The sequence below is a fragment of the Paroedura picta genome, chromosome 18 (genome assembly GCF_049243985.1).
Source record: "Paroedura picta isolate Pp20150507F chromosome 18, Ppicta_v3.0, whole genome shotgun sequence".
Taxonomy (NCBI): Eukaryota; Metazoa; Chordata; class Lepidosauria; order Squamata; family Gekkonidae; genus Paroedura; species Paroedura picta.
The window spans coordinates 1,231,607-1,251,948 of record NC_135386.1 but is presented as its reverse complement, the minus strand read 5'-3'; the positions used below and the strand labels follow the sequence as shown (position 1 = coordinate 1,251,948).

At 45.1% G+C, this 20,342-nt stretch overlaps 1 protein-coding gene across 3 annotated transcripts in view; it reads right to left on the bottom strand.

Moving 5' to 3' along the window:
• Positions 1 to 20,342, bottom strand: part of RORA (RAR related orphan receptor A) — a 203,522-nt gene that overhangs the window by 62,606 nt on the left and 120,574 nt on the right. The gene's annotated exons all lie outside the window — the stretch shown is intronic.

Here is a 20,342-nt window from a genome sequence, read left to right as displayed (position 1 = left end):
TCACCATAAGTCAGCTGTGACTTGATGGCACTTTCCACCACCAAAATCTAACTTAAACCCATTAGATATAGCCTTGTCCACTGTCTCTTTATTTTTCTTTCCCCCTACCTTCATTTAAAAGAGGGCAATAGACATCTTAGAAACCACAGGATGAGAGGGACGACATGAATCTGTTATGATAGATCATACATTACGCCATGGAAACTAGATGAAATTGTCGTCTGTCAGAGAGTGGGATAAAACAAAGACAGATATAGCTTGGAAAAGGTTGAAGAAGATGATCTTTGGGGTCTTCCTACAACTGCTTTCACATAAGTAATAGCTTGGCATCATGCACTCAGGGAATTCAGCTGTGGGAAGACGACCGACTTTCAGCCTAGGCAGAAAAGGAAGGTGGCTTAATGTATTGTAATGCAGGGTTAGACCACCATTCATGAGTGTCTTGTTAGGACACCGCCAAGTCATGTCAGAGTGACGGCTTGAGCACTGTCGCAGCCCATTAAATCTCATCGGCTTGTCAGACATTTAACCTTAAGGAGAGCAACCTTATATTATTACTGATCGGTATTTGTTTCCAGTCCAGCTGAAGAGGAACTGCTAATCGAGAATGACAGCTGATGTAGCAGACTGTTTTCAGCACTGAGACGTCCACCCACACGAACTATACACACCACTTGGTAGAGCTAAAGAGAGATTTTTTCATCAGCATTTAAGTAGCAGCATGGGGTCTGCTGCCATGCATTTAGAGATTCCTAATGAGCTGATGGACTGGATCAGGGGTCCTAAACTTGGTAGGTTCCATGGAATCTGCCAACACCTTTTCTGACGCTCGCCCAGTATTTTGAGAAAGTGAGTGGGGCTAGGTAGGGCTTTTGCCCAGCGAGCCTTCTGATTGGCCATTGGAGGTTTAATTGGCTGCACAGATGTTTAATTTTTTTTCTTAGGCACAGGCTGCCACCACAGCACAAGGATCTTCACTGGGTGCTGGACATTAAGCTGCAGCAATCATTTTGTGGCTGGTTCCGGTTCCTGAAGCAGCCATTTTGTGGCTGCACTCACCCTATGGCGTCTGAAGTCCAAAGGTGCCCAAAGGCTTAGAAAGGTTGGGGACCCCAAGTTTAGCATTTCAAAATAAGCTCAATGTAGGGATAGCTGCCTTGAGGCAGCAATGCCAGAAACACAGAGACACCAGTTAAATGGAAGCCCTGTGCTGAATTTCTACTTTCCCCTCAGGACTGTCAAGACGTCATTCTTCTGGATGTTTCCCTATCCCCTCCAGCAGTCACCATATACTTAATATAACAGCATCACAATGCACTAGATGTTATGTTAATTTCACTGTCAGGCAGGGAATTTTTGGCTGGTGTGAATGCTCTTTGGAGAGAAAAAACAGCTGGGAAAAGATGGTACTGATGGTACTGGGCTCTATCCTTAGGAAGTTAACATTCTTCATAGAGAGGAATCAGTCTGCCATGGCTAGGCACCGGAGTTGTGGAGCAACTATCCAGAAAAGATACTCAGTTTGGTAGTATCACACTTTGTTCTGGGAGGCAGGCCGAGACAGCACTTATCAGATGAAGTTGAATAATTTACTTTACAGCTCTGGAATGTCTGGTGTGGAAGGATCACAGCTATTTATTTATTAGACATAGCGATTAGCGGCAAACATGAGAAGTAATGTATTGAATCACAATTTCCACAATGTACCATTAGCTGCTAATAGAAGATGGTGAATAAAGACAAGACCGAACGATCATTTAATTCGCTGTCAGGGAAGGAGCGAAGAGGATCAGCCTTAATGTGCCATCAATATAAGCCCGGCACAGATATTAAAAAGTGTGCAGATTGAATGCGTCTTTGTGCATGTGGGGGAGGTTGAATTACAACTGATGGCACACTGTCCCCTCTCTGTGCCCTCCCTCTATGTACCTGAGGATCTGTCTGTGCAGGGGGAGATACAAAAAAGCCCCAAATACACTATATACAGCCTGGATACTGGAGAGAAAAAATATGCATGCAAAACTTGAGTGCTATGTGGTGCACTCCAACCCTTGTGAGTTCACACACATCTCAAATGCACAGGACTCATTTGCATCTCTGGTCCCTAAGCATTTGTGCAGCAATGGAGTTTCCTTGTGTTTTCCCCTACCAAGATGCTTTAGCCCATGGAGGAGGGAACAGAAGACCAGATAAGAATTATCCCCATCATGCATTCACCAAAGCAAATGGCCCAACACATGTTGATATTCACTGTACCCATGTTTCACCCCCAAAAATGAGGGATCCAAGGCTTATAGTCCTTTTGTCAAGCCTCAAAAGAATGCTGGGTCCCATTTTTGAACCACAAGATGCGGCCATTTAAGGACAAATGGCCCAGAGTTGGCCACAGGTCTGTCCTGCAGCATTCAAGGAAGAAAAAAGGAACAACAAATTCCTAGTGAGAAAAAAATAAACACACAAAGTGCCATGGCACAGTGCAAGCTCCAAGGATCTCATGAACACAAACACAGAAAACAGTTTTTGCCCATGTAGGAATGCAGACAGTTTGGTCCCCTCGGACAAATTAATCAGCTCTTTGTCTATTGTGAAATACTTTGTATAATTATTGACATTTCCATCTGTTGTGCTACATGTCAATAATGGATTTACCGCTTGCATTCAAGACTGCTGCTTAAAGGATGGAATTCTGATATTGTCTGACTGACGGCAGATTCCCAATGCTCATCAAGTATCTGCTTTGTACAAGACTATATAGAGAAGCGTATTCATGAGAAGTTGAACAGGAGTAGAAAAGAAACTTCTGGCATATTTCCAAGCTCTGCATCAACTCTACCTTGCGTTTTTCACAATCAGTTCAGTTTCACCTGTCAGAAGTTTCTCTCCAAAATGATCCTTTCAGCCACAGCTAAGGGCAGTTTTTCAACACTGGAACTTCAAAATTTACCTCTTCAAAAACTCCAAACAAAACTCACAGGCTCATTCAATAATCAGGGCTTTAATAATATGGGCAATTCATGCTGTCAAGGTGAAATGCTCCCTGGCCATGAACCCTGTAAAATCCTTACCACGGCCTTATGAGATAGGGAATTTTTTAGCATTTTGCCTGGCTGCTTAGCTTCTGAAAAGATGGGGCTAGCCAGGCCTGTCCAGGTTTGGTTTTGGCAACAGTTTGGTACATCAGAGTATTAAATGAGTGTTGTGGATAGGGAGTGAGGCTGAAATGGGAAGCTTGAACAGGGTCACCAAGTGATATTCAGCTGAGGTGAGATTCAAAATGGTGACCTCACATCTCATTCTCTATCCAGCTCCACTTCTTCCTGAAACAGACCAAGCCAGACTGTTGAAGAATGACAAGAGCACAATAGACCATGCAGATTCTGCAACAGCTCTCCTAGCTAATGTCCTGAGCAAGGAAATCCTCTCAAACCTTTGAGCTCGCAATGTGTGAAGGGGGCCTGATTTAAACTTTAAAAAATATATATGTGGCAGGAAACTCATTAGCATTCTCCCACCTATTGCAAGCAAGATTCCTTCAAGTGTGTGTCTGCCTGTCATGTGGACCTTTCCTTCCTAATTATTTCATTTCCATTCAAAATCACTTTTGACAGGGCTACTCAAAGGCTTGTCAGAGAATAGAGAAACATTATGACATCTCTCCCTCCATATCACCTTCTGTGCCATGGAATAGAAGGGTCAATTCTGAGCTGCAACTCTTTTTTCTTTCTTTTTTTTGGGGGGTGGGGGTGTTATCCAGATCAATCTTGGCAAAGTAATAATCATTTGAAACAGTGTTCGTATGCTGTAGCACTAATAGAAAATTAAATGCTCCTGGAGAGATGTCCTTGTGATCATCAAAGACATAGTAAATTACTTACTGGCATTTGTTCTATTTATTATCATCTTGGGATTTAATTTTGAAAAGAAATTAATTTTTAAAAAATCAACGGAACTGAATGTTAACAGCAGAAAATAGAATTTGCACTCTGAAAAACCAGCATGATGAAATGTGGGGGTACCCAACGTGGTGACAACAGGTTCCCTGGCACCTGCCAACACCTTCCTGCCCACCCACCCCCAATATATTTAGAAAATAGGTGGGGCCAGGTGGGCTTTTGCACAGCAAGGTATCTGACTGGCAATTGGAAAGCTGATTGGCTATGCATGTTTTTAAAAACATTGTTTTGTCAGCAACTGGCCACCACAGTACAAGGATCTTCACTGTATGACTGAAGGAAAGCTGAAAGCCATTTTGTGGCTGTTTTCCCCCCTGTGGTAGCCGTTTTGTGGCAGCCATTTTGTGGTTGCACACACTGCCATTTCTGAATTCCAAAGGTGTCTGCAGGGTCAAAAAGCTCAAGTGCCCTTGTAGCAGCTACAATGTCATATTCCAATGGAGGAGACCCTGGTTCAAATCCCCTCTCCGCCTTGAAGTTTTACTGGGCCAGCCACTCTCAGCCAAATCTACTTCATTGGACTGTTGTGAGAATAAAATGAAGTAAGAGAGAGGCAATCTTTATTTTCTTAGAGAAAGGACAGGATGGACATTTAAGAGAGATGAGATACAAGAATAAGCAGAAGCTCTAAAAGTATTTAAGTTTCCATCACAGCTAGGATGACAGCAGCACAAAGAACCTCAACAGTGTATTGATCCCAGGCAAAATGATAGGTTACCCATTGCAGAAGAACAGCTACAGGGAAAACCGAGCCCCATTTTAGAACAGATTTTCTGAGCAATGAGATAGCTGGAAGGGCAGGATCACTTGCAATAGACAGGAGAGAGAAACCTGTCAAAGGAACGGAAGGAGACCTAAGATGCTGTCGAGATCCTCCAACGCAATGCCAAAGCTGCTGACAAGAGAAAATGTTTGAAGTGCTACAGATCTGGAAGGGCTGCCAGAAAAGGACAGAAATCATCCAAAAAGAGGACAAACCAGCTCCAGCAAATGGCTTGAAACTGAGTTGCTCTGCTTGTAAAGGTGTCCATTGAGCGTTTCCATTCAAGAGACATTTGGAGAGTAATACAGAAACCCGACAAGAAAGGCTTTCTTCTCAGTGGGTCATGGTTTGGGTCTTCAGATGTATGGAGGGAGCAGCAAGACAGGAGCTCAGCTACTGACTGGCAGCTGTTGAAAATAACAGAAACACCATTTGGATTATGAACCCAGTTTAGGCTTAGTTTCTGGTTATTTGAGGGAAGGCCTCCCTGGCATGTTCTCAATCTTCAGAGAAGGCTCAGAAGGGCACCATGCCCTCTTAACTTCCTCCCTTCTTTTCTGGGAAGGCAGAACTGCTTGATAACATCAAATTTCAGAAGCTAAGCAGGGTCAGCCCTGATTAGTACCTAGATGGGATACCTCTGAGGCTGTGCTCCATCTGGATCATGGGCAGTTAGTTGTCTCGTTGGGATTGATTTGTTATTTCAGCAGGTGATGCCTGCCTTTTGAATAGCTTCAGAATGGCAAGCCATCAGAGAGTACATTGGGAAAGAAATGTGGAGCAGCTTACCACATAGTAAAATGCTTATATTTTTAGCCAGAGGAAATAAAGTTGGCTCCAGGACCAGACCAAAGACACTCAGGGAGCTTGTGGTTGATTAATTATTGGTACCCAGACTCTGCTGTGGTCAAGTTCAGGATTCTACATACTGTCCCATGCTTATGGCCAAGCAATGATATTTTATAGAGATGGCAAAAAAGGGGGTGAAACCTCTGGAGGAAAGAAAGCACTTTGAGACTGTGGTCTGGTAAAGAATAAGGATGGTGGGCGTTGGAGCTACCTTTGGGAGACCTGGGGGAGCTGTGCAATGATTGGTGAAGCTCTTCTCATTGCTTCAGCTCTGTGTTTAAATCACAAGTTTGCATATGCATGTTGACATTAGAATGAAAGCAAAGGTTCTCAGAGGACCACACCCCAAAACAGTCCACATATTTGCATAGCAGGCCTTGCAAATACAGAGAATCCACACAGCTTTTTCATGAACACATGAAACTGCCTTATACTGAATCAGACCCTTGGTCTGTCAAAGTCAGTATTGTCTACTCAGACTGGCAGCAGCTCTCCAAGATGTCACACAGAGGTCTTTCATATCATTTACTGCTAGATCCTTTAATTGGAGATGCTGGAGATTGAACCTGGGACCTTCTGCATGCCAAGCAGATGCTATAGCACTGAGTTTTAGCCCCAGCATGAACTCCTCCATTCAGTCTTGCTAACAATGGCTGTCTTTGGTGTTCACCAGGAGCAGAGTGGAGGGAAAGTCTCTCAATAGGCACTGGTGTCCAGGATTCTCTGTGTTTCATAACACCTGGAAATCTGAATGTATTACCTAATACATGAAGCAGCTGATGGGTGTGTGTGGTTCCGCCAAACTTGCTGTCATATTGTGGGTGGGGCTGGCTTATTAAGTCTCCCATATAACTTCAAGGCAAGAAAGAAGTCCCCCCCCCAAGATAGTCACTTATTACATCAAAGGCAAAACACAATTTTCACCATAAATTGCACCTCTTTAACACGAAAATAATATTCTTCAAGAAAGGTGATGCCCAACAGGGCTCTCAGTCCCTGGTAGTGTCTTTCCATTGAACCCAGGTGCAAATCCAGCAGTGTCAGTGGCTTTTCCAAATTCAACTGGTCCCTTGGAAACTGAGGCAAAACACAGAGGGGGAGCAGAAATCTCATTCCAGTTGAGCAGGCAGATGGGCCTGCAATACAGAAGACACATTGCTCAGAACTTGCAAGATGTATTTTGAGCAAGCTTACAAACGCTTCAAAGAATGGTTTATAAATGGGAACCACACAATAACCAACAATTCTTAACAAAGCTGCTTTGGACTAGCACTTTCAGTGTGTGTTCCAAATCCTTCATTCCCTCTGCCTCCCATCTTGGACCACCATATTTGAATACTCTTTCCAAGTTGAGCCAAACAACCAGCTGAAAACACCATGGTAATGGCTCACTACTCACCCGTGGCACCACTCCAAAGTTGATCTAAGCATTCTGGTCTACCAGCTGAACTAAGGCCATAGAGATGCCAGCCTCCAGGCGGCAGCTGGAGATTCTCTGGAACTTCCACTCATCTCCAGGCTGCAGAGATCAATTCACCTAGAGAAAATGGATGCTTTGGGGGATGGACTCTGTGGCACTGAGGTCCCTGTCCTTTCCAGACTCCACCTCAAGATCTCCAGGAGCTCCCCAAGCAGACCTTGGCAACCCTACCTCCTCCATACTCCACTGGCAGCTGTGGGGACCTGGCAATCCTATATGGTTATGAACTCCAGGTTGGAAATTGGGGAGGGATCTCAGTAGGATATAATGCCATAGACTGAGTACACCACCAAAGCAGCCATTTGTCTCCTTCAAAGACTGCTCTCTTCAGGTTTCTGTCAATGGGATGAGTTCTGCAAGGATCATGCACTGCCTCAGAGCACTCTACTTGAACTTCACAGAGCTGCACATCTGCGTGTCGCACGCCTACATGGTGAGCAATGCCCAGTTTCACTGGGAGTGGAGTCAGAGAGAACAAAGCGTGCTGTCCCCGGCTCAAGGCGACACTTGTTATCTACCGATCTAGCAGAAACATTTCAAAGAGCAGGGAAAGCAAAGGAGGCGAACTGGGTGCTGGGTGCAAGCAGCCCTGGAAGGCTATTGGGGCAGCCAATGCTTTTGAAGGGAAGAGGAGCTTCTACCAGGCCACATCTGTAGGTCTTCAAGGAGTCATGAGATACTGTTGCAATAGACTTATAAGGCCTGAGTCTCATTCATGACACATTCACTGTAGTGAGCTTCATAAAGCCTTCAGCATTCTGTGTCTGAACTAGGGTTGCCAGGTCCAGGTTGGGAATTTCCAGGAGACCTGGGGACGGAGCCTCTGAAAATCAGGGACCTTATATTGATTGATTGATTATTTATTTTTTAGCGGTAAATTTCTTGACCACCCGTATCGGCACTGATAAAGCGGGACACCATTGACTGGGGGGGGGGGGGGGGCTCTTGATTAAAAATTTGGTCTATATGGAGCAACAAAAATTTTCATAGAATGCATAGAACGCAAAAATAGTATTGTAATATATATATATATATATATATATGTATATTTACTTGCAATGTAAGTACAATTTTCCAGGTGCCCCCAGATGTCCCTCCAAAAGTGGGGCAATCTGGTCACCTTATCCTAGTGAGGACCCAGGCAGCAGCATTCTGGGCCAGTTGTAATTTCTGGGTTAGGGTCAAGGGCAGGCCTGCATAGAGGTGACCGTCACATAATTCACTGTGGCCAGGTGTTCAGGGGCCAGAACATGCCATAAATGCCATCCCTGAGCTGCAAGTCTGGGGGTTTCCCAGGTTCCACCTGGAGTCTGGGATCTCTAGTCTGAGCCAAACCATTTCAATCCTGTTCTGGCTTGTAGGCAGGGAACAGGAAAACATAGGTGGAGATGATTTAGCAGGAGAACTTGCTTCTCAGGGGGCGTTTTAGAAAAAGAAAAAATATATAGACTACGATAATACAAGTTGCTGACTACCTTTGGCTGCCTCTATCAGGAAAAGATAATGCAAAAATAACAATGATGGTTACACTGCACAACGCCACAGAGTACAGCCTGCGTTCCTGCTAACAACACCTTCAAATCTCTCCTGGCAGTTTGTCAGCCACTTCCTTCAGAATGTGATTTTTGCAGATGCCACCACATAACAGCAGGTGCTGCTTGTGTAGCTCTGGCATGCTACAGATAATGACTGCTGGGGAGGGGGGAGAGGGGGGGTCTCCAAATACCAACTGAAAATTAATACAACTTGATTTACTGCCCCCCACCAACAGAATAAGAGGAAGACATTAAGCTGTTTACACAATAGTGGCTAGGTTTATCCTACAACAGAAAGGCCATGACTACCAGACACTTCAGCTTGTTGGCCCAAAAGGAGATAGAACGGAGCCAGAAACAGTGTGAAATACTTCTTAAAAAACAAACAAGCAAAATTATTTTTAATGCATCTTTCTTTCAGGGGTAAGTGGGAAAAACAATTATTGCCAATTGCATATATTTAAATAAATACATAATCTCTTTCATACATATATTATGGATTTGTTTGAAGCATATTTTAAGTACATCTCTCACAGATGCAGGAAGCTTGCAAACACAATTTAAAATGTAATATAATAACTGCACCTCCCACCTAAACAGTCTAATCCAATATATAACTGGGGCAAACTGGCATTTCTCAGTAACACAAGGGCAGTAGGCCCACTGGCACCAATCTGTAGCAAATGCCATGTGTCGGAATGTCAGTCATTCAGGTGTAGTTTGAACATCTCCCAACTGATCTCCTAGAGAAAATGGCTGTTTTGGACTGTATGCTCTTATATTAAAATTGCCAACCTTTAGGTGATGGCAGAAGATCTCCTGGAATTACAACTGATCTCCAGGTGACAGTTCTTTTTGTGAAAAGGGCTGCTTTGGGGGGTAGAATCTATCAGGCAAAGAAAACTCTTATTATGCAGCTCTCCAGGCTTCACCGACTACCTGATCCCCTTGTCTGAAGATCCTGGGAATTGAAGCTGGGACCTTCTACATGCCAAGCAGAGGCTCTGCCATTGAGCCACTCTTTCTCCATATACTCATATCTGCTCCAAAGGCGAGGTGGGTGATAAAGGAATTCACAGATCTCTTTGCGAAACATACACGCCCGGAACTGGAGCCATTATCAGTGGATCAAGGGCTGAACCAGGAACACTGACTAAGCCATGTCAGCCTTGCAGGTGGTGAGGATTGTCTCTGTCCTTGAGCACCTTTCAGAGATCCCTGCCTCATAATCCAATTCTGGCCTTACAGGGATGTCTAACTTTGGCAGCTGTGACCGGTGTAGAAGTTGAGGCTTGGTCAGGCCAACCAAAGAGTACGCTACCTAGTTCTGGCATCCAGCCCTAAAAGCTGAGTGCAGTGATCCTAGAGGAGTAAACATGCACTCAAGGATTGCCAATCTCCAGGTGGTACCTGGAGATCTCTCACTATTACAGTTCATCTCCAGATGATTGAGATCGGTTTCTCTGGAGAAAATGGCTTCTTTCAAGGGGGGGACTCTATGGCGGGGGGGCTGAACTCATTCCCTCCCCAGGCTCCACCTCCCCCCATTTCTTCTCCCCCAAGAACTGGCAAACCTATACACTCCAGACTTTCTTCCTAAGTCCTTAAACGAGAGCCTGTATGGTATAGTAGTTACAGTGTGCATTGAAGATCTGGAAAAGCTAGTTTTGAATCCCCAGGTTTCCCCTGGAAACTTGCTTGGCGATCTTGGGCCTGTGACATAATATGAGGCTGATCTACCTCACAAGGTTGTTGTGAGGGTAAAACAGAGTAGAGGAGAATGATGTAAGCTACTCTGGGTCCCTAACTTACTAAACTGCTGGGTACAGCTGCCCACAAGCCCAGCGAGGGCCTGATAGCCATAGACTTGTGGCATTCTGAGTTTTATTTGAAGCTCATTGAAACAGTCCAACAGAACATCAGTGTGCTACAGCTGTGGGCACACAAAACAGATACATATTCATTATACATATAAAGGCTTTTTTTTAAGTATGCAAACCAAACTTTCCAGTTTTCCATGTGGTTGCATTTCATGCACCCAGTGTGAGTTAGCCTGTACATGTCTTACTGAACAGATATTACTAAGTTTACATAAGCCAGCATGTCTATTTTGGGGAGGGCAAAGTGGCAGAAGGGAGTGCCAAGCGCCTGAGTCAAAGATGTATTTGGTTTCCTTCTAGCGTAAGTTTTCCAAAGTGTCCGATTTCACTCGCAGAACTGTTTGTGTGAGGCTTCTCGGCATGCAATTGATGGAAAGTCTTATGTCTGTGTTCAATTCCAGTTCCGAAATGGTACTGCTTTTTCTTTTTTTTTAATGGCTAGCTGGGAATGCCAGCAGACAGAGGCTGGTACCTCCACAATGAAGGAAATGGTGAGATTTTCCGGAGAGGCACTTAATTCTTGCAAACCTGAAACACAGAAACATAGGGGTAGCCTGGGAAGCAGCACAAGCAACCTTGGGGTGGAATTCCAGAACTCTAGGAAAGAGCACAGGGATCTTAGTCTATCATACAAATCTCTGTTTATTTACATGCGGACAAAAACTGTTGTGAAGGAAAAGAACATGCAATTTTGGTTTTAACCTGGATAAAGCTCATACCCTGAGGTGGATGGCCCAGGCTAATCTCACCTCATAATATCTTGGAAGCTAAGCAGGGTTGTACTTGGCTGGGACATGGAAGGCTGCTATGCAGAGGCCAATGATGGCAAACTGCCTTTGTCCATCTGCCCTGATCTCTGTATGGTTCAAGCTACCTTGATTTTGTCAGATCTTGGAAAAGAGCAGGGTTAGCCTTGGATGGGAGACCACCAAGGAAGTCCAGGGTTGCTACAAAGAAGCAGGCCATGGCAAACCACCATCTCTGAATGTCTCTTACCTTGAAAATCCCACAGGATTGCCATACGTCAGTTGCAACTTGGTGGCACACTGAACACATTCACAACCACGGACACATACCGCTTTCCACCCATCTAGCTCCAGTCCTCAAAATCCTCACAACTGCAAAATGTTTTGGCACCTGATGACTGCCAGTCCCTGATCTGTGCCCAGCAGGCCAGGCCACATTAGTTCCACACTGCTATCAATACAGGATTATCTGGAGAATACATCTGCTATTGACACTGTGTAAATCTCGGTGGTTGAAGCTCACACTTCAGCACTAGCACTAGCAGAATCAGATTCCCACATTGTTGACACTGCATTATTTTGACAGGAGAAAGGTTGGGCCCTCACCGAATTGGCAAATAGGTAGAATAAAGTAGTGGCGTATACAAGAAAGAGAGAGAGAGAAGCTCTCTATGTGGCAGGCTGCAAGCACTTCAGGTTAACCAAGTAAATTCTGCATCAACAAAACAAAAAGCTGAATTCTGAAAACTCATTTGAACCTCACAAGAGGCACCATGGTTCAATTGTGGAGCATCTTCAGTGCATGTCAAAGGTTCCAGGTTCAATCCCAGCACCATCGGTGGAAGAAGGACCAAGCAGTAGCTGATGAGTAAGACCTCTGTTTAGACAATATTTACATTGATGGATAGTTGGTCTGATTCAGTATGCGCCAGCTTCCTATGGTCATGCATTGTAGGGGGAGGACATGGCTCAGAGGTATGCAATCCCTGACATCTCTAGTTAAAAGCAACCCATAAGAGGTGCTGCAAAAGAGATCCCAGCCTTGTGGGCTTGTGGGTGACAATCAGGCTAGAAATGACAATTTAATAAAGATAGCTTTGTATAAAGTACCAAAGCCAGGGCTGTATTCTGCCAGGTCAGAATGACTGATTGCACATGCAGCCCATGCACCCAAACTATTTCAGGCATTCTGCAAAAGGTTGCATCCTCCCACATAATTTGAGGGATTGGCCATCAAAGGGCAAGTGAGAATGGGGCCACGAAGCCAGAGACAGAGAGAGGAAGGCACGAGGTTCCATCGCGATTCTTGTGTAGGTGGTTTCAGAGCGTCATTAAGTACTCTGAAATTACGAGGTGCCTCCAAGGGTGTCACTACTGACAAAAGAGCATGAGACTCTTGCCTTGTGTGAGCTCATGTGATGCATTCAGCACTCAGCAAGGCTGGTAGAAGACAGCAGAAGAGATTGCAGTGGTTAGGGTTGCCAGCCACCAGCTTGAGCCTGGAGATCTCCTGGAATTACAACCAATCTTCAGAGAACAGATCAATTTCCCTGCAGAAACTGCCTACTTTGGAGGGTGATGTATAACATATACCAATGAGGTCCCCCCACAAACTCCACCTTCCCTAGGCTCCACCCCCAACATCTCCATTATACAGCTGAGGGATCAGGTTTGAGATTTTGGGCTTCCAGTAAAAAGAAAACTTAGCCACCTGTTTTAAAAACAGGCCTTAGCAGCTCTGAGGAGCCTGCTGCTGGATGAACCGCTCTGGCTTTCTCTCCAACCTGCTGACTTTCTAAGGTGGATAGCCACCTGACAGAGAGGCTGGTTCTGTGGCAGGTGACAGTGGATGAGCGAGAGGGTTGTGAGTGTCCTGCAGGGGGTTGTTCAGATGTTGTTCCTTGTGTGGAGGGGTATTCAGTTATATGAGTCCCAATTCTACAGCAGGGCACGGTACAGCCCAGACCAGGGAGAGAACTTGGCCTAGGTTAGGCTCCTGTCCTGATAGCCTTGAAGAGGCCTTGCGAGGGGGCCTCGGAAGCCTCCGCCTCTGCCAGCTGTCCGTCTCCCATTAACCAACACTTTCACTCACCTTCACCAAGATCCCATCAGGATGTCCTACTTCTCACCCTTATGCAACATTCATTAAGTCATTCTAGGAAAAGCAACTGAAAATGAGTAATTATTTCTGGCAGGAAAGAGAGGGTCAGATTCTTGAAGGTGATGAGCCACTTTCTCTTGTTTTTCTCCCCTCTGCAACAAACCAAAAATAAAAGAAGATGGATGCAAGTCTTCCTGCTCCTTCTTTCTTGGAGTCAAGAGCACCCAGATGCCTATCTGTGACTTCCACCGTCCAGCATATAACTCTGCTTTGGCAAGGAATTCCATGTGTTCACCATGTGCAGTATGAAGAAGCACTTCTGCAAACGTTGGGAGTATCCACCACACACACACACACACATATACCAGATGCCAGCTGTTCAATGCTTCTCAGAAAGAGTCAGAAGGTCACCAGCAGTTGGCAAATGTATTTAATAGCAACACCAGAGCTAGATTCAAATCCAGAACAACCTTAAAGACCAAAAACAATACCTGGCGTACGAACTTCCATGAAACCAAGCTCCTTTCATAAAGTAGACAAAGTGCCAACTTGTCTGTTCCTTAATACGTGAATCAGTAAGCACTCTTTTCTCATCTAAAGCTCCTGACAACCCTAAATCTAACCAGCCTTCATCTCCAAAGGTGTTTGCATGCCTCACCCAACTTGAATCTTGCTTGACAGAGCAAACTTGGGTGGGGAGACAAAAGGGGAGAGGGGTGTGAGAACAGAAGCAAATAAACTCTCCTTCCTCCCAACCCTGCATTCTTCCTCACATCTGGGCCCAATGATGATCCTGAGCAATTAAAGTGATGGAGAAGCAGCTTGCAGAAGCTACCGTTGTGACTCGCAGTCACCTAAATCTGAAAGTGACAAATTTACTCTTTTGCTTTGTGGAACGATAAATAACTGGCGACACCCCAAGGGCTGGGATTTTTATGGACCATTAAACTTGTCAGCCAGTGGACGGCTGTCATTTACTATCCTTCACACAGCCTGGAGAAGTGTCTCAAGACAGATGTTTGCAGGAAATCTCTTCCTGAAACTGTAGTCACCCATTGGTAAACAGGAGCATTGTCACAGAGGAGAGACCTGTCAGCAGGTCAATTCACAGCATAACAGTAGCCATGGGAACCTGAATGTGCAACTCATACCGTTGTTTTCCTCTGTGGGGCAGTTCTGGACTCCCTTAGTGGTCTTCCATCCAAATACTAACCAGGGCCAACCCTGCTTAGCTTCTGAGATCTGATAAGATTGACTAGCCTGGGCCATCCAGCTCAGGGCAGATGAACAGAAGTGGTTTGCCATTGCCTACCTCTGTGTGGTAACCTGAGACTGCCCTGGTGGCTTCTCATTCAACTACTAACCAGGGCCAAACCTGTTTAATTTCAGATCAGGCTAGTCTGAGCCATCCAGATTAGGGTATCCTTATTAACTTTAGATAATAATCTCAGACCTTCTAACAAATATATATGCAATTTGTTTGTAATATTGGCCTTGGTTACCAGATGACTGGAAATTAATAAATGTCACACTGATCTTTTTTAAAGGGTCCAGTGCAGATTCATGGAATGACAGGTTGATTGGTAGAATTGTCAGGCATACTGAGGAACAAAGCCAGCTGAGGGGAAATCATTATGGTTTCTGAAAACCTCCTACCTCACCAACTTTTTGGAGTTCTTTGCAGAGCTAAAGCATTTGAATAAGGACAATCTGGTAGTTGATGGGCAAGATGCTTAAGTCAAACAAAAGGAATTTTTAATAGACTCAATGAGTAATTCAGTTAGTAGAATCCATTGCCAGTGGAGGTAGTAATGGCCACAGGCACTGATGGCTTTAAAGGGGAACTTAGACATAGTCGTGAAAGAGAGGTCTGTCAGTAGCCATAGGGGTAAAGGAAGCAAAAAACCTCTGAATACCAGTGCTAGGAAGCCACATTGTGGAAAGACCTTGGCCCCACTGCCCTGGTTTGTTGGCCCTGTGGGCAACTGGTTGGCAGTGTGTTAAATGTGCTGTTGGACCAGATGGACCACTGGCGTGATCCAGCAGAGCTCTTCTTATTAACTCCCTAGTATAACTTTACGCAGCTCCATCTACACCTCTTATTATAACTCTATTAAAGTATGTTCCCGCTCATTTTAAGAGAGACAAAATCAAGAGCAAGAATCTAGAACGGGTTTGTTAAATGCAGCAAGTAGAAAGGGGGGGGGGGGCAGAGGAGACGACAACCAGGACAGGAAATCTATTTTCTCTATCAGTGAGAATTCTCTGGCAACCTTTCCACCTACATATCTGTCTAATAACAGGAACAAAAGTGATAAAGCAACAGCTTCCTCCCAAAGCCGCTGAACAAAGATGCCGGTCATTGGAACCCAGCAGCCTGTATCTTGAAAGGGATCTTTGAGCACTTCCTCACGTATTCGTAACAGGCTTTGTTAACTTGCCGATCCCCTCACAGATTATGAACAAAGGCCTGATTGCAAGCTCTGGATGACTGCTGTGAGCCCGTAGCAGAGGCAGAAGACACTTGTGTAGCTCACCGCAAGCAAGTGCTAATGTCAGCACCACAGCACAATGGGCCTCAGGATGAGAGGCTTTCTGAAGGCCCATTGCATGTAGGCAGGAAAGGATGGAGCTCAGGGTCCAGGCCCTTCCCCACTAAATTAGGGCTACTTCACTCATCCCATTAGACTGGTATAGGGCAGCAAGTAGGGGCTGACCAGATAAGGGAAAGGAGAACCCACAATTGCAGCTTTGTGGCAGTTTCCAATTGGTTTCAAGGCCCAAAGGCCCTGCTGTTTTCCCAAGACATCCAACAAGCTTCAGTGACTGATGCGAGGTCACCCAATAAACTTAAATGACATGCCCGTCACCAATTAACCAGTGACAGTCCCAATGTCACCCAGTGAGCTTCAGTGAGTGGCCTAAGATCAGTCAATGAATTGCATGGCCAGGAGGGATAGTCCAACAACTACACCATAATGTCCAAAATGACAGGAGGAATCTTCCACCATAAATAATCAGGATACCTCTATACTGAGCCGACACTAAACAAAGCAACTTCCCTTCCCATGATTTATGATGACTGGGCTGCAAAAAAGAGCCTTTGGGAGAAACAGATGTTATATTTTAAGCTTGATGGAAACAGAGGTGGAAAATACAACCCCCTCCCCAGTTCCAGAACATCTGCTTTTGGAGCAGTGAATGTGTATTTGAACAACACAGTCCTAAAACAACTTCTCAAGGGTAAATCCCACTAAATGCAGCAGGGCTTACTTTTGAGTAAACCTGTATAGGATCGCACTAATCTAATGCTGCCTCTGATGTCACCCTTTAAATAGCCTGTGTTCTAACTCTCCCATAGATTATCCACATTGCCCTGTTAAAACTTTATGAATAAAGTCTCAGTGAAGGGTTTTAAAAACCACCAACTGACTAAGATCAGGAACTATGTCTCCTGAACTGCCGCTGAATCCCAGACCCAGAATTTTTAATTGGGCATTGCTAGAATATGGTTGGTGCCAAAGTGGCCCAAGAGCCCTGCTGGAATTAACTTGCTCCAAAGCATCTGTGTGACTACGATTCATTATCTCTGTCACTCACCTTCCAGCCACTCACCGTAACCACGGCCACAGCTGTACAGAACAATATCCTTGCAGCGTAATCACCTGCAAGATTTCAAAAATCGGCACCGGCAAAGTTTTGCAAATGTCAGTGTAATGTAGAAGCAACACCGGTAGGGGTATGTGTGTGTAGCACTGCTAGAAATGAGGGAACTGTTTTATTAGACAACTTGGGGACTTGTAAGCAATCGCAGGAGGGACGGAGAATCTGAAACTCTCCTTGTGGGATACAGCAGTACACCCTCCATTTTATAACAGCCCTGCAGGAGTGTGTGATATGGTTGCCAGCTCTGGGTTAGAAAATACCTGGAGACTTTGGGGGTGGACTTGGGAATGGGAGGGGTTTGGTGCAGGGACGGACCTCTGTGGAGAATAATGCTATAGAGTCCATCCTCCAAAGCAGCTGTTTTCTCCAGGGGAATGTGTCTCTTTAGTTTGAAGAGGAGCTAAAATTCCAGGGGAGGCATCCCTAAGAGACACCCAATGAGTTTCATGGTGACAAAGGATTTGCAAGTCAGCCTGAGATCCTGAGCCTGAGGGGCCAATGGCCTGGTTCCGTATGAGACAGTTTCATGTGTTCACATATTACAAGGGTGGGGCCATGGCTCAGTGAGGGAGCATCTTCTTGGCAAGGTGAGGGTCCCAGTCCAATTCCTGGCATTTCCAAGATAAAGAACAAGCCAGTAGGTGATGAGAAAGACCACTGGGTAGCCACCCCCAGTCTTTGTAGACAGTACTGACCTTGACAGAACAACTGACTGATTCAGTATAAAGCATCTTCAGGTTTGTTCAGTCAGGTCTGCTGAGCATAAGGACTTGCCTCAGATGGCAGCAGGGGTAGGGGTGGGATGCCACAGTCTGACTGATGACTTGCCAACGCAGGAAATGGATAGCCATATTTGGCCATAATGGGTACTAGAGGAATTTTGGCTCCTCAAAGCAGCTGGTGAGGAACAGGTGTGTTCTCCCTCCCACCAAGGGGAAAATATCAATTTTAATATAATAGTTTAGAGAAAAAAAGAAAGTTTGAACCAGGGAGAGTAAAAGAGAGAAAGAGAGCCCTAGACTGTCTTGAGGATTGTTTTACCAGGGCAAAGAGTGCTTCAAGGACAAGCAGGGAACTTGCTGCTATTTGAGGCAACTTCATTATAAAATCATTTTTAATAAGCTCTCTTAACAAAGGGAGGGAGCAGCCATGCAGAGAAGCCCCCCAAGGGACCCGCAGGCCGCTCGGTTAAGTTATTAGGCAGTAACACACGAGGGACCAAACAGCTATTTTATTGGCCTCAGGGGACAGGATTCAGTTTCTGCCTGTTCTCTAGAGGCATTGGTGCTCGCAGCACAGACTGTTAACTATCATTTTTGGGGAAAGTTCTGACTTTCCTGGAGGAAAGTGGGGTTTTTTTGGCTGGCTGGGTGGAGTATGTCTGCCTGTGCATTTTTTAAGCCTCCCTTAATTTGACGTTTGCATGGCAGAAATGGAAGAGTGTCTCAGAGTCAGGAGCCATTCACAAAGGAAACTGGTACCCACCTTAACTACCTGTGATACCAACTTTTCCTCACTGCCATCCCTCCCTCACTTTCCTATCTAGTTCTAAAACTGGAGACATCTTATAGCTCTCTCAAGCCCCACCTACCTCACAGAGGGAGGAGGAAGGAAATTGTAAGTTGCTTTGAAACTCCTTAAGGTAGTGAAAAGCGGAGTATAAAACCAACTCTTCTTCTATCCAAAACAACAGCACTCCTAAGCTTTTCATAGTAAACTCCCTGGATATAAATGCAGAAGTAAATATAACATGGTTCATAGGTCATACTATGGGTTCTCAGTAAACATCAGGTTAGCATGCTTCTGTCCCCACTTCCCTCCCCAACAAGCAGCTCAATAATGACTGATTTCCACTCTCAGGGCAATTCACAACTTGTTGTTACAGACAAGCCACAAACTCGTCTCTCCAAGCTAGGATTTCAGTTTAATCCCAGAGACAAAAGAACAAATCACAGTTTGTGAGGCAATGACCAGAGAATCTTAATTACCGATTCAGGTGGGTAGCTGTGTTGATCTGAAGCAAATAGAACAATGTGCCATTGAACTCAAACTTTTAAAAAAATTATTGAGTTAAACATGAGAGAAACAGAGGAGATGGAGTTGGTGAACTGTCTTGTTCTTACCCCCGACGCATACCAATGACCCATGGCTCAGCATCCACTTACCATGCAGTTCAATCCCTGGCATCTCCAGTTAAAAGGACCAGGTAGTAGGTGATGGCAAAGACCACAGCCTGAGCCCCCAGAGAGCTGCTGCCAGTCTGAGTAGACAATACTGATACTGACAGACCAATAGTCTGACTCAGTACAAAGCTGCTTTGTGTGTCCATGTGTGCCTTCTGGGGAAGGGGTTGTGGCTCAGTGGTAGAACATCTGCTTAGCATGCTGAAAAGTCTCCAGCTCAATTCCTGGCATCTCCAGTTAAAAGGATCAGACAGTAGGTGATATGAAAGTCCTCCTCCTGTGACCCTGGAAAGCTGCTGCCAAGTACTGACCTTGATAAACCAAGGGTCTGATTTGTTATACGGTTGCTACATGTGTCGATGTGACACTTTATCTTACAAGAAGAGCTAAGGAACACATGTGCTCCTTGGAACTCCCTGGTCAAGAGGGAGACAAGATCGAGGCCCCTTCTTTGGCCTAGCCTTCCTCACTATCTCTTTGTCTACCCTCCCCACAGAAGCAAGCAGGACTCTGTGTTTGTTCTACTGCAAGAAGAGGAAGCAAACAGGACTGTGGGGTGTGTCCAGGGAGAAGAAACCTTTGGCTACCTAGTCACCAGAGAGTTTTAGCAAGGGCAGACATGTTCTCCAAGTTGTGCACTGGCAAAAATTAAAAACAGCTAATGGACACATTGCAATTGCGATTTTCACAGGCAGCACGGTTCTCCCTTGATTAGTATATAATTGAAATGGCTGACTGGAACTGTGAACGTGAGATTGGCCATTACATTGATGGAAAGAAATGGGAATCGGCTGCCGTGTCTGGGGCTGAGTTTCTGCCATCCAGTTTTCACATCTTGGCAGTTGTGCTGATAAGGTTCTCTGAAACAGACCTACAGATTGAGTGAAAAGCCATTCCTGCAATGACCTTGTAAGGTTTTCAGCTGCTTGGTTCAGATAATAAAGAAATGTCTACTGGCAGAACTGAGAAACCAGCCCAAAACTACCACCGTTTGAAGTAGGCCTTGAAGGGTACAGATCCCTAAAGAAGAAAAAAAACTGGATCGCCTTCCTTTAAACTTGCATCTGTAACTATGGAATCTGAACTTGAGAATTTGCCTCTGGGTTTTCAAACTGCTGTCTGCAATCAAGAAAACTAGTGGAATGTTTGTTGGCTATGATTTATGAGTAGTTGAATAGCAAATGCC